Here is an 11726-nt window from a genome sequence, read left to right as displayed (position 1 = left end):
ATGTGCATTGACAGATGAATGGATAAGGAAGATGTGGTCATATCTATGATGGAATATAGCCATGAAGAAGAAGTGAAATCTCGCTATTGACAACAACATGGATGGACTGTAATGCTAAAAGAATAAGGCAGAGAAAACAAATAGTGTCTGATTTCACCTATATATAAAATCTAAAAGGAAAACAAGGCTCATAGATGCAGAGAAGAGATTGGTAAGTTGCCAGGGGTGAGGGATGGGTGAGAGAAATGGGTAAAAGTGATAAAAACTGAAAAAAGAAAGGCTAAGGCTAGCATAGGTATCACAGAACTGAAAGGGTTGCTGGGGGCCCAAATGTTTGGTAGATTTCTCCACCAGATGATGTTTTACTTTTCCCTATTTTGATTTTTTTTTTACACTTTACCAGGAAAAACCGAATTATGATTATGATTTAGGAACAATATCTTGTGATTTGGGAAACTGATTTCACATGCAGTGCCAAAACTCACTTATTAGATTTGACATGCACTCTTGAAGAACATCTAATACATGTGCCCTACATGACGGTTGAAACCGCAGTCAGCACTTACACAAGTAAGACTGACCCCAGGCTGAGCATGGACACTACCAGGACCCCAGAGGATCCCTGCATGTCGAATCAGTTCCAGGAATGGCCCCTACACAAAACTATCAAAAACAAAACCATGTTGTTGTTTTTTTTTCCTCAGACCATTTTGTTATGCCATTTTAAAATTATATGCAGGCTGTGCCTCTTTAGAAATATATATAAGTCTATATTTTAACACAGACTTACGAAATGGAAATTAAGGACAAAATAAAGTGTTGCAAAACAAAAACAAAAACAAAAAAACAAAAACAAAACAATGTGAGTGGATCCACAGAGGCCGTAGGCAGAGATCTGAGCCTTTTTCTTTGGTTGCTACTTAATATTCCAGAGAATGAATATGCCACCACTGATTCAACCACCTCTCTTTTTAATGAGTTTCACTTCTGCTTCCCGCTGGACATTCAGGTTGTTTCCAGAGTCTAGCTGCCTCAAACGATGCTTGAAACAAGCACACCAGCAAGCCAAGGACAATACTGAGCCTATAGCTCTGTCTGGGAAGTCTGTTGCTGTTTTCCTGTGGGATAAATTCCAACGGTGAGATAGTTGGGTCACGGAGTACGTGTATTTCAAAACTTAACAGCAACTGCAGATTTCTTCCTCACAAAGCTGTAGGAATTCACAAGCCATGGGTGAGTGTCTGTGTCCTTGTGTCTGCAAGCCCTGGATGCTGTTGCTTAACTCGTTTTTCAGCCTCATGGGTAGTAATACTCTTATCTCACTGCAGCCCAACCATGCTTTTCTACTAACTCATTTTAAAAACGGATTTTTAAAATTTATCTGCATGACTTTTTTTTTACTGTTCAGAATTTTTTTTTTAATTCTTCCCCTTTTCTCTCCAGTGTTCTCTCTTGCTCTGCACCTTGTCATTTCTTTTTTTTTTTTTTTTTAAGATTTTTTAATTTATTTATTTGACAGAGAGAGTTCACAGTAGACAGAGAGGCAGGCAGAGAGAGAGAGAGGGAAACAGGATCCCCGCCGAGCAGAGATCCCGATGCGGGACTCCATCCCAGGATCCTGAGATCATGACCTGAGCCGAAGGCAGCGGCTCAACCCACTGAGCCACCCAGGCGCCCAGCACCTTGTCATTTCTTAAATGACATGTTTCAGATGTGTTTCAAACAACTCTCAGGAGATCCTCTGTTCTCAATTACTTACTTTCCTTTTTTCTTTTTTTTTAATTTTTATTTTTTATAAACATATAATATATTTTTATCCCCAGGGGTACAGGTCTGTGAATTGCCAGGTTTACACTCTTCACAGCACTCACCAAAGCACATACCCTCCCCAATGTCCATAACCCCACCCCCCTTCTCTCAAACCCTCCCCCCAGCAACCCTCAGTTTGTTTTGTGAGATTAAGAGTCACTTATGGTTTGTCTCCCTCCCCTCAATTACTTACTTTTCATGTGTGATATCCTCCAGGCCTCGAGCCCTGTTTACCATGCACCGTGCCAACGGGTGAGTTCCCTGGAGATTCAGCATCAAGAGTTTCTAGAGAAAATTGTTATCAGAGCCCGTTTTGTAGGACTGGGGTCCAAGTATTCTGAATGCATTTTCTTCTTCGAGAACTGATCCTAGCAGGGATCAAATACATCTTGATTGAATCTGAACCTTCCTGCCTGGAGACTGAACTGGTTGCTGGGCCTCATGGCTGGATTAGCTGCTGGAGAGCCAGCTCCTGGCCCCCTATGGAAGCACACAGCCCACCCCAGCACCGTGCAATTCCAGCCAGCTACCAGCAGGGTCTCTGAGCTGGAGCCTGGCGGGGGTAACTCGTCCTTAGAACACAGCAGGCAGGTGTGCAGGGCAGGGCTACACCACCCAGGTCACGGAGAGAGAAGCAAGCAGACTGTGAGCGAACACAGCCTGGCCAAAGGCAAGTGGAGGTCTGAAGACAGGAGGCTCGGCCCTTCTGAGTGGAGAACTGTTGAAGAACTTCAGAGAAAACCAAACCACAGATTTTTGTTTGTTAGCTTGTTTTTCTTTCAGTGTTACTGAGATGTAGTTGACATGCAGCACTGTGCAAATGTAAGGTGCACATGTGTTGTGAAGTGATGACCATGATAAGTTTAGTTAACACCTATCATCTCCTACAGATGCAAAATAAATAAATAAATAAATAAATAAGAGAAAATGAAAGAAAAAAAAAGAACAAGAAGAAATGTATTTTTCTTTTGATGAGTACTTTTAGAATTTGCAACCTTAGTTACTTTCAAATATACCAACAGCAGCGTTAACTATAGTCCTCATGTTGTACGTTATATCCACAATATTTACATATCTTCTTCTGGAAATTTGTACCTCTGACCCCCTTCATCTGTTTCCCCACTGCTCCCGCCTCTGGAAACCACACGTCTGATCTCTTTTTGTATGAGGGTTTTTTGTGTGTGTTTTTTTTGTTTTTGTTTTTGTTTTTTAAACTCCACATACAAGTGAAATCATGTAGTGTTTGTCTTTCTCTGATTCATTTCATTCAGTTTAGAACTCTCAGGTCCACCCACACTTTTTTTTTTCCCTTAAGATTTTATTTATTTGTCAGAGAGAGAGAGTGAAAACAAGCAGGGGCAGGGCGGCAGACAGAGTCCCCACTGAGTGAAGTGGCTCCCCACTGAGCCTGATGTGGGACTGGATCCCAGGACACTGGGATCATGACCTGAGCCGAAAGCAGATGCTTAACTGACTGAGCCACCCAGTGAATGCAGGATCCACCTACTCTGTCACAAATGGCAGAATTCCATTCTTTTTAAGGTTGAATAGAATTCCATCCTGTGTATATCATCTAGTTATCAATCTGCTCTCTCTCTCTCCCTCTCTTTCTCTTAATTATCTATACAAGTGATAATATTTTATGTAGAAAATCTGAATTGTTATACTACAGAGTATAATTAATATAAGAAAACTTGTGTATAGTCTCACTACCCACAGTTCTCTCGTAATATTTCCATGGTTTTCTTTCAGTAATAAAGACACACACACACACACATATGTATGTGTGTGTGTGTATGTGTGTATATATATATATATTTAAGCATTTTATAGATATTTAAAATTTGCCTCACATTGTATATGCAATTGTTTCTTATCATTATACTGTTACTAATTATCCATGTCATGAAGTATTCTTTAAAAGTTTAATTTTTTTTGAAGTATAGTATACCCAGAAGAATGCATATACTATAAACATGTAGCTTCAATGATTCTTCATGGAATGCATCATTTTTATATTGTAAAGTAATTTCTTGCATGTAACTCATTTGTACAGCCCGTTGTTTGTAAGTTTTCTTATAGATAAATAGTTCTGTGGTGAACATCTCTGTGCACAAATCTTTGGGTGCATCTTGGGTGAATGGGTTTTGATCAAATATACATTACAGATGAGAATAGGCACTACTGTATTTTTGCTTTGGGGTTCTCAGGACCTGGGACCTTTATACGAAAACGTTCATGTGCCACTTCTGCAGGATTTGGCTTACATCATTTGTGAAGGGGACACACGGATAAAGAGCTATGCCTCAGTGGAGCAGTGACCCATATCTCAGGCTGCAGCCTCCCCCCGCTCTGTGTGCCTGTGAATGAGAACAAAGATGGCAGGACTTAGATGGGAAGACCCAGGAAACAGAGATGGTCGGCAGAGCAGAGGATGCTGCTGCAGGTGACTGGGAAGTTCTGCTATAGATATCTGGGCAATCATGTCCTGTTCTGGTGGTCAAAAGGGACAGTACCATCAGTCTGAGGTGGTGGGTTTGGGACCTAAGCAAGACCCTGACCTCCCGCTGACCTTTATTTCCCTAGGACGGAGCTGTTCAAAAATGGATGATGAGGAGGGGCACTTGGCTTGGATTGGGCCCTTGAGCCCTTTGGGTACCTGAAGGGGAGATAGGCTTAAGACATGGCTGGGTTTTAGACGAGGTCTTCCCAAATGCAAGTGACTGGGAATTTTTCCAGTTCAGTGAACTTTCTCTTCTCTTTTTGCCTGACTGCCTGCTTGCCTCAGTCCTTCCATCCCTTCCTTCTCCTCTCCCTCCCTTTCTTTCTGCTGTTGACTGTTTCCTAGACATATAAAGTCAAAGGAAGCATTGCCCATGCTCCCAGGGACATCCATGTGGGGCCATGGAGTCCTGGAACCGGTTGCAGGTTCTGAGATAACCTAGTGCAGTGTAACCCACCATCCTGACTGTAGTGATCCAAACAGTGACCATCACCCTCTGCTCTTCCCTCTCAGGCCCTGGGTGGGCTCGGGGATGTGAGTCTGGCCCCAAGCCACTCTGAGACCTAGTGGGATGGGGCTGGAGGGAGCAGCAGGGCTAGCCAGTATACTGCCTCTTTCCCTGTGTGGCCTCTCTGGGGGCTCCCTCTGCAGTGTACCCAGTATGGGAACCTGAGTGCACTGAGAAAGGCTTGCGGAGGTGCTCTATGTGCCCCTTCCCAGTGCTGGGTGAATGTGGTTCCTTTTCTGGGGAAGGAGGGCTGGGAGGACTCTGAGGTGAAAGTGAAAGCTCCAACATGTGGGTTGGAAAGGGAAGATGTAGTGGTAATAAACCATACTGCACAAGGAATGGCTGTGACCCTGGAAGGGGCAGGGGGTTAGAGAGAGTGGTGCCAACTGAGCAAGGCAGGAGGCAGAGCTGGGTGAAGCCCTGAGTGCTTTCCTGCCGTGAAGAACCAAGTCCCCTGGCTCTGAAATGTAAGTTCTCTCCTTTGCTCTACAACATTAGTAGAGTCAGCGATAGACACAGGGGCCTTGGGGAGTATGTCTGTCTGTATCTGTGCTTTTGTGTGGTGTGTGTAGAGTCTGACGTGTATGGTGTGTGTGAATGCATGTAGCATGCTTGCATCTGTGCATGTTTTGTGTATAGTATTACTGTATGTGCACATATGTCAGCATGTGCATGCCTATGAAGGAGAACAAAGATGGCGGTTTATGGACAGGAAGACCCAAGAAGCAGAGATGGGAGCTGAGGTTCAGGCTCAGGGGTATCAGGTGCTATGCATGGAACCGGGCTCTGCCTTCTGGCCCTCTCCTTTCTGAAACTTCTGGGATTGTGGGTGCACTGACACTGTCCCCTGGCCTTTGGTGCCCTTGTTGTAGTTGCGGTCGCTCCTCGTAGGGGAGGAGCCTGGTCCGACGGCAGCTGTGGGCATGGAAGGCTGCCGTGTGCCTCTCTTCCTCCAACTGTCAGTGTCCAGCTGACGTCTACCTGCACCGGGTGGCTTCCTAGTGCCATTGGTGATTGATGTTGCATTTTATCTTGAGGTTCTTGTTTTAGTCCATGGGTAGGTAGGTCTGGGAAGTGCTTGTCTGGCCATTTCCACCTGTAGGATCTTAGAGTCAGAGGACTCATCTACACAGCCTAAGATATGCTATTATTTTCCACATGAGTGGGGATCATGCAGCAATCCCCAGCCTTTCCAGTTTCTGTTTCTGACCCACATTCCAGCACACATCTTCATTCCCTCACCTCCTCTCCCTTCTGTACTTTGGCCCCCCATCATTTCCCCACAAAGCCCTCACTAGTGGACCTGCCCCACCCCTTACACATGGAGGCGCATTCCCACTGGCACAGGGGGAGGGCTGTGTGCCAGTGGCTTTCAAGTCTGGGCTACATCCAGATCAACCACAGCAGGCTCCCTGCGGGGGCCTGGGCTTGCCAGGTGATCCCACTGTGTAGCCAAGGTCCAGAACCACTGCTAGGAGGAAGTCTACAGGACACCTGCTTTTGATACTTCTAGGTAAGAAAACACAGTGTTTTGTCCAAAATAGCTGCTCAGGGGCATTACTTCCTGTATGCTATATCCTAACTGTGTAGAGACCCCTGAGGTCACCCCACCCCCCTCTCAGACATGTGGGACATCCCACAACTGGGCCACCGAGGGCAAGAAGTCTGGGGCTGCTGCACTTTCTCCCTTCTGTTCTCTGTGTGGCCCATTCACTCCCCTCCCTCTCTGCCCTCCGCCCCAGCTGGCTCAGGTCTTCTCAAGCTCAGAAAGCTGTTGCTGGGCTGTGGGGCCATCAGGGATCTTGGAGAAGGGCTCCATGAAATGAACTGCACTGTCTTCCAGGTGGCGCTTTAAGGATGAGGTCCTGGCAAACCGTGAACTTAATGAGAGTGGAAAAGGGAGTCTGTACTGGGTCACACAAGGCAGGGGATGTCCCTGGGTCTGCACCAGGCCTGAGACAGTGAAGGCCCAGCTGTCAGAAGGGAAGATGCTTCTGCAGGGAGAAGAAGTGACACTCTGGTGGCCCTTGATGGACCAACTGCCTGGAGTCATCATGGATCAGCTGAAGTCATGCGAGGGGACAGTTGCTCCAAATAGCTGACACTGTTGGAGACTTGTGGCATTTGGGATTGTTCTGACACTTCTGTCTTGTTGCAGAGCTTCTTTGGGAATGCAGGGCTTGGTGTGACCCAACACCAAGCCTCGTGCTGATGCACTGGTGCCACAGAGCTGACTGTTGAGGGCCATCCTGTTTAGAGCCTGGCAGACTGCACAGGAAAGACTGGCTCCCACACACAAGGAAGAAGCAGACCACAAGGCAGGGAAGCAAGCAGGGAGTCCACTCTCCCAAGGATCTGAAGCTGGGCTGGCTGGAAGCAATGTTCACTGGCAGAAAGTGGGTTTTGGGGTCAAGCCAACCATGCTTCATCTATTCCTTGGCCACCTGCTCTACCAATGTTTACTGAGCAGCTACTGGGGGTCCAAAGAATGATGGGCATCAGTAGGCCTAGAGTCACACAGGAGGCATGGGTGAAACCTGGAGCTTCCACCTACTCTGGATGTGTGTCAGCCTCAGTTTCCCTATTTGGAAAGCCAGCCCCTACATAGTAACAATATAGGAGACCACTGGGATCCTATCAGTTACTTCTCTAGGGCTTATCTGTGCCAGAGTCTGTTCTCAATGGACCCACAGGACCTGGGGGTGGCTGACCTGCAGGCAGATGAGAATGTGCCAGAAACCCCATGCCCTCAGAGCAGCAGGCATGTGGTTCCTGACAGGGGGACTCCCTGGGAACGCCCTTCTTCCAAGGGGTCCTCTAGAGACACAGGAACTCTCACTCACTGCTGGTAGGAATTCAAAATGCTTCAGCCACACTGGAAGACAGTTTGGCAGTTTCTGGCAAAACTAGAAATATTTTTACCGTAAGATCAATTGTGCTTCTTGGTATTTACCCAAAGAAGCAAAAATCTTATGTCTGCCCAAAACCTTGCCCATGGATGCTTAGAGCAGCTTTATTCATCATTGTAAAAACTTAGAAACAACCAGGATGTCCTTCAGTAGGTGAAAAGGTAATTCAGATGGTGGAATATTACTCAGCAATAAAAAGAAATGAGCTATCAAGCCATGAAAAGACATGGAGGAAGCTCAGATGCGTATTTAGTGAAAGAAATCAATCTGAAAGGCTACATGCTGCGTGACTCCAACTCTATGACATTCTGGAAAAGGTGAAACTACCGAGACAGTAAAAGAATCCATGGTTGCCAAGGGTGGGATGGGGGAAGGAAGACGAATAGCAGGACCACAGAGGATTTTTAGGGCCATGTAGCTACTTCATACGATGCTGTAATGATGTCTGTGTCATTTTACCTTTGTCCGAAACCAGAGACTGTATAATACTATGGGTGAACCGTGTGCAGACCCCTTGTGAGGGAGATTGTATATGTGTGGGTGCAGGGCATGTTTGGAAGACTCTGCCCTTTCAATTTTGCTGCTTTAAAGACATACTACCTTTAAATAACTTTAAAAAAAAAAAAAAAAGTCTTTGAAAAGCCTGTTGGATCACTAGCCCTGGGTATGGTTCCTACTGAATTATGGCTGTTGCCGATGTTATGTGAGCTCGTCATGGTGTGTTTCCTCTCACTCCTGCCTGTGACGATGAAGCTGTTTTCTGAAAATGTTGGAAGGTATTGGAGAGTGAAGTATGGAGAGATGGGTATTTCTAGGTGTCCGGCTGGCAGGCAGTTCAGGACAGGGGACTGCTGCCTAGGGAGGTCTGCCCTCTGGACCTTCCAGCAGACAGGGCTGAAACGGGCTGTTTTGAGTCAAAGGGTAGAGCCAACTCATCTGACATGGAACGAGTTCTTCCTGGGGCTGGTGCAGGACACACCTTGGGCATCAGCCGAGGGGAGCTGTCAGGGCTTTCTTCTCTTCCCAAGCCTGTCGCTAGCCTGGAGCAGCACTGGTGGAGGCAGACGGCTGGATGGAGGGGTAGTTGGAATGGATTGTGTAGGGCAGCCCTCTCCCCAGCACCTCCTAAGTGAGCCCCTGAGGCAAGCACTATGGGAGTGGTTGGCATTCCGCCATCATGGAATGGCATAAATACGATTTACAGGAACTGTTGACCATTGCTTCTCTGAACAGCAGCAGCAACTTCAGGGTGCTGGTTAGAAATGCGAATTCTGGGCCTACCCCAGACCCACTCTGTTAGACATGATGGGAGTGGGCTCAGCTCTCTGGGGGGGGGGGGTGCTGATGATCCTTGCTCAATCTGAAAACCTCTGCTGCAAGCCATGGATGGGCTGGCCCTTAGGGTTAAATCTGGCCGAGGATGCTTTTCTTTCTTTCTTTCTTTCTTTCTTTCTTTCTTTCTTTCTTTCTTTCTTTCAGAGACTGGAGAGAGAAAGTAGGGAGGGGGAGAGGCGCAGGAGAGGGAGAGAGGGACCATTAAGCAGCTCCACGCCCATCGTGGAGCCATACATGGAGTGGGCTCCATCTCACAACAGTGAAATCATGACCTGAGATGAAATCAAGAGTCAGACACTTGGGATATCTGGGTGGTTCAGGGGGTTAAAGCCTCTGCTTTCGGCTCAGATCATGATCCCAGGGTCCTGGGATCGAGCCCCGTATCGGGCTCTCTGCTCAGCAGGGAGCCTGCTTACCCCTCTCTCTCTGCCTGCCTCTCTGCCTACTTGTGATCTCTCTCTGTCAAATAAAGAAATAAAATCTTTAAAAAAAAAAAAAAAAAAAGAGTCAGACACTTAATTGACTGAGCCACCTGGCGCCCAGGCCAAGGCTGTTTTGTAAATAAAGTTTTACTGGGTCACAGCCACACCTGCTCACTCATGGTCCTCTGCTACCACTTTCACTCTTCAACTGCAGAGTGGTTGTGATAGAGCCTATGTGGCTCACTATACTGAAATCTCCATTATCTGTTCCTTGACTGAAAAACATGGCTGGCTCTGGTTCTCAGCCTAACATTGGGGTCACCTGGATGGTGAAAAAACCATGGAAGCCAGGGCTGCAGCCCAGAGATCCTGGTTTGGTTGGCTTGGAGGCTGCCCTGGCTGCTAGGATTTTAAGCTCCCAGCTGATTTAATGTGCAGCTATGCTCGTGAGACCTATGGCTTCAGACCAGCATTTGTTTTAGAGTTTTGCAATCTGCTCAGCCTTTCTCAGCTAGCTTTGCTCACATCCCATCCCCAGCCAGCTCGCTCTTCCCGACACAGGCTGGGGAACGGGGTTCCTTTCCTTCTCAGAGTAGCTCTTGCGCTTAAGTGGGGTGAACACTTGGGCTCCACTCTCGGCATGCACTTGTGAAAACATCTGAGTAGCTCTCCTATGGTAAGGGAAGGACCACCTTTGCAGCAGCCAGCATGTGGTTTGGGCCAATTGTGTCTCTCTGAGGGGTGGAAGGGCTGGCTTGACTATAGCATCGGGGCTGATGGAAGCAGGGTACCTGGGCGTGCCTCTGCTCAAGGGTTCCAGAACACAGGGAACAGCAGTGCATCAGGGATCTAGAGAACCCAGAGCTGGGAGCAGGTCACCACTTACCAGCTGGAGAAACTGGGCAGATGGCTCCCGGGTCCAGCTGTTTGCACAGGTGCTAGATGCAACAGGTCATCCACAAGGAATTTACCATTTTCATGCTCTGTTAGTTCATGTTCACACTTACTTGCTTTTAAAACAAACTATCCTTTTTGCTGTGGTGACAGAAGAAAAATGTTCAGAGCATGAAATTTAAAAACTACATTTTAGATCAAATAAGAAATGAGAAATCATTTACCACCCAGGAAAAAAATCCCTGTTAAGATGTTGCCATGTATCCCCCTAGTCCTTATTTCAAAATTGAACACTGTACACAGTTCAGTTACTTTGCAACAACTCCGTGAGGTTGGTGGGAGTAGACAATGCCATCCTAGCATGTGGAAGAGGAGAGCAACCCTGAATGTAAAGGAGAAAGTAAGGTGTGCACGGCTGTGGGTATGAGGATGTTTAACCTTGGGAGTTACAAAATCACTCATTGTGATGTAACCTCCCCCCCCGGGGACTTGCTAACATGCAGATTCTGGCCTCTGGGCTGGGCCTGAGAGTGTGCATTTCTAACCAGCTCCCCGGGAGAGGCCCACTCTGCTGGTCTGTTCACCACAGTTGAGTACCAGGGACTCGAGAATAATGGAGAAAATCTAGCTGAGCTGTGTGCTGCAGGCTCTTGTGGTGCTGTGGTGGGAGATAGGGAGAGAGTTCATGCCTAAATGTCTACTCTAGACCTTTTAATACAGAACTTGCAAAACTATATTTTATAAGGAAAAATGTTCTATGGAGGAATTAAACTCTTTTCAAACTGGAATGCTGGCTCTCTAGGAAAATCTTTTCCTTGTCAAGGATAAATATATCAGGCTTCTTACCTTAAACCCTCTTCTCAGCTTCTGGGGTGCTTGTTTTCCCATTTGTCCGGAGGAAGCACACTTGTACTTCCTCCTGGGCAGGCAGAGCTGCTTTCTTTCTCGGGAAGCCTTCCCATAGCCCCTGATCTTCAGGGAGGAGGAAAGAATGAGCTTGCAAAAGAGAAGTGAGGTTTTCAGAGTTAGAAAGGCAGGAAGGGAGTTGGCAGGCTCTGTTGCCTGACAGAACAAAAGGCCTCAACCCCAGCGAGGGGCACACCCTGGGCAGACCCCTCAGCACTCTGGGTAGACACCTCAGCAACCTCTCTAGCCGCAGGGCAGGTGGCTGGGGGGGTGGGGGGGTATAGGGGACACCTTCCTGTTGCTCCTGTGGGAGAATGAGCTCCTGGGAGGTGAAGTGCAGGACGGCTTCATAAACAGGGAGAAAATGTCTTTTCGTGCAGCAAAATATATTTTCCCAGAAAACATAATTACGCTGCCAAAACTACTCCAGGCAGCTTGAG

At 47.1% G+C, this 11726-nt stretch overlaps 1 long non-coding RNA gene across 3 annotated transcripts; it reads right to left on the bottom strand.

Annotated features, from left to right (window-relative positions):
* Positions 1-849: 849 nt before the first annotated feature.
* LOC131807632 (uncharacterized) lies at positions 850-11339 on the bottom strand. 3 transcript variants are annotated; one of them, XR_009344564.1, is made up of 4 exons: positions 11227-11339; positions 10373-10521; positions 2003-2094; positions 850-1118 (listed from the first exon to the last, which is right to left on the bottom strand). It is a non-coding gene; the product is annotated as an uncharacterized LOC131807632 (long non-coding RNA). The 3 variants fall into 3 exon arrangements; XR_009344565.1 differs by lacking the exon at positions 11227-11339 and adding an exon at positions 10693-10780; XR_009344566.1 differs by lacking the exon at positions 850-1118 and adding an exon at positions 1125-1210.
* Positions 11340-11726: the final 387 nt, after the last annotated feature.

This window comes from Mustela lutreola, chromosome 9 (genome assembly GCF_030435805.1).
Source record: "Mustela lutreola isolate mMusLut2 chromosome 9, mMusLut2.pri, whole genome shotgun sequence".
Taxonomy (NCBI): Eukaryota; Metazoa; Chordata; class Mammalia; order Carnivora; family Mustelidae; genus Mustela; species Mustela lutreola.
Note: the sequence above shows the minus strand (reverse complement) of the source record. Positions and strands in the feature narration are given on the sequence as shown.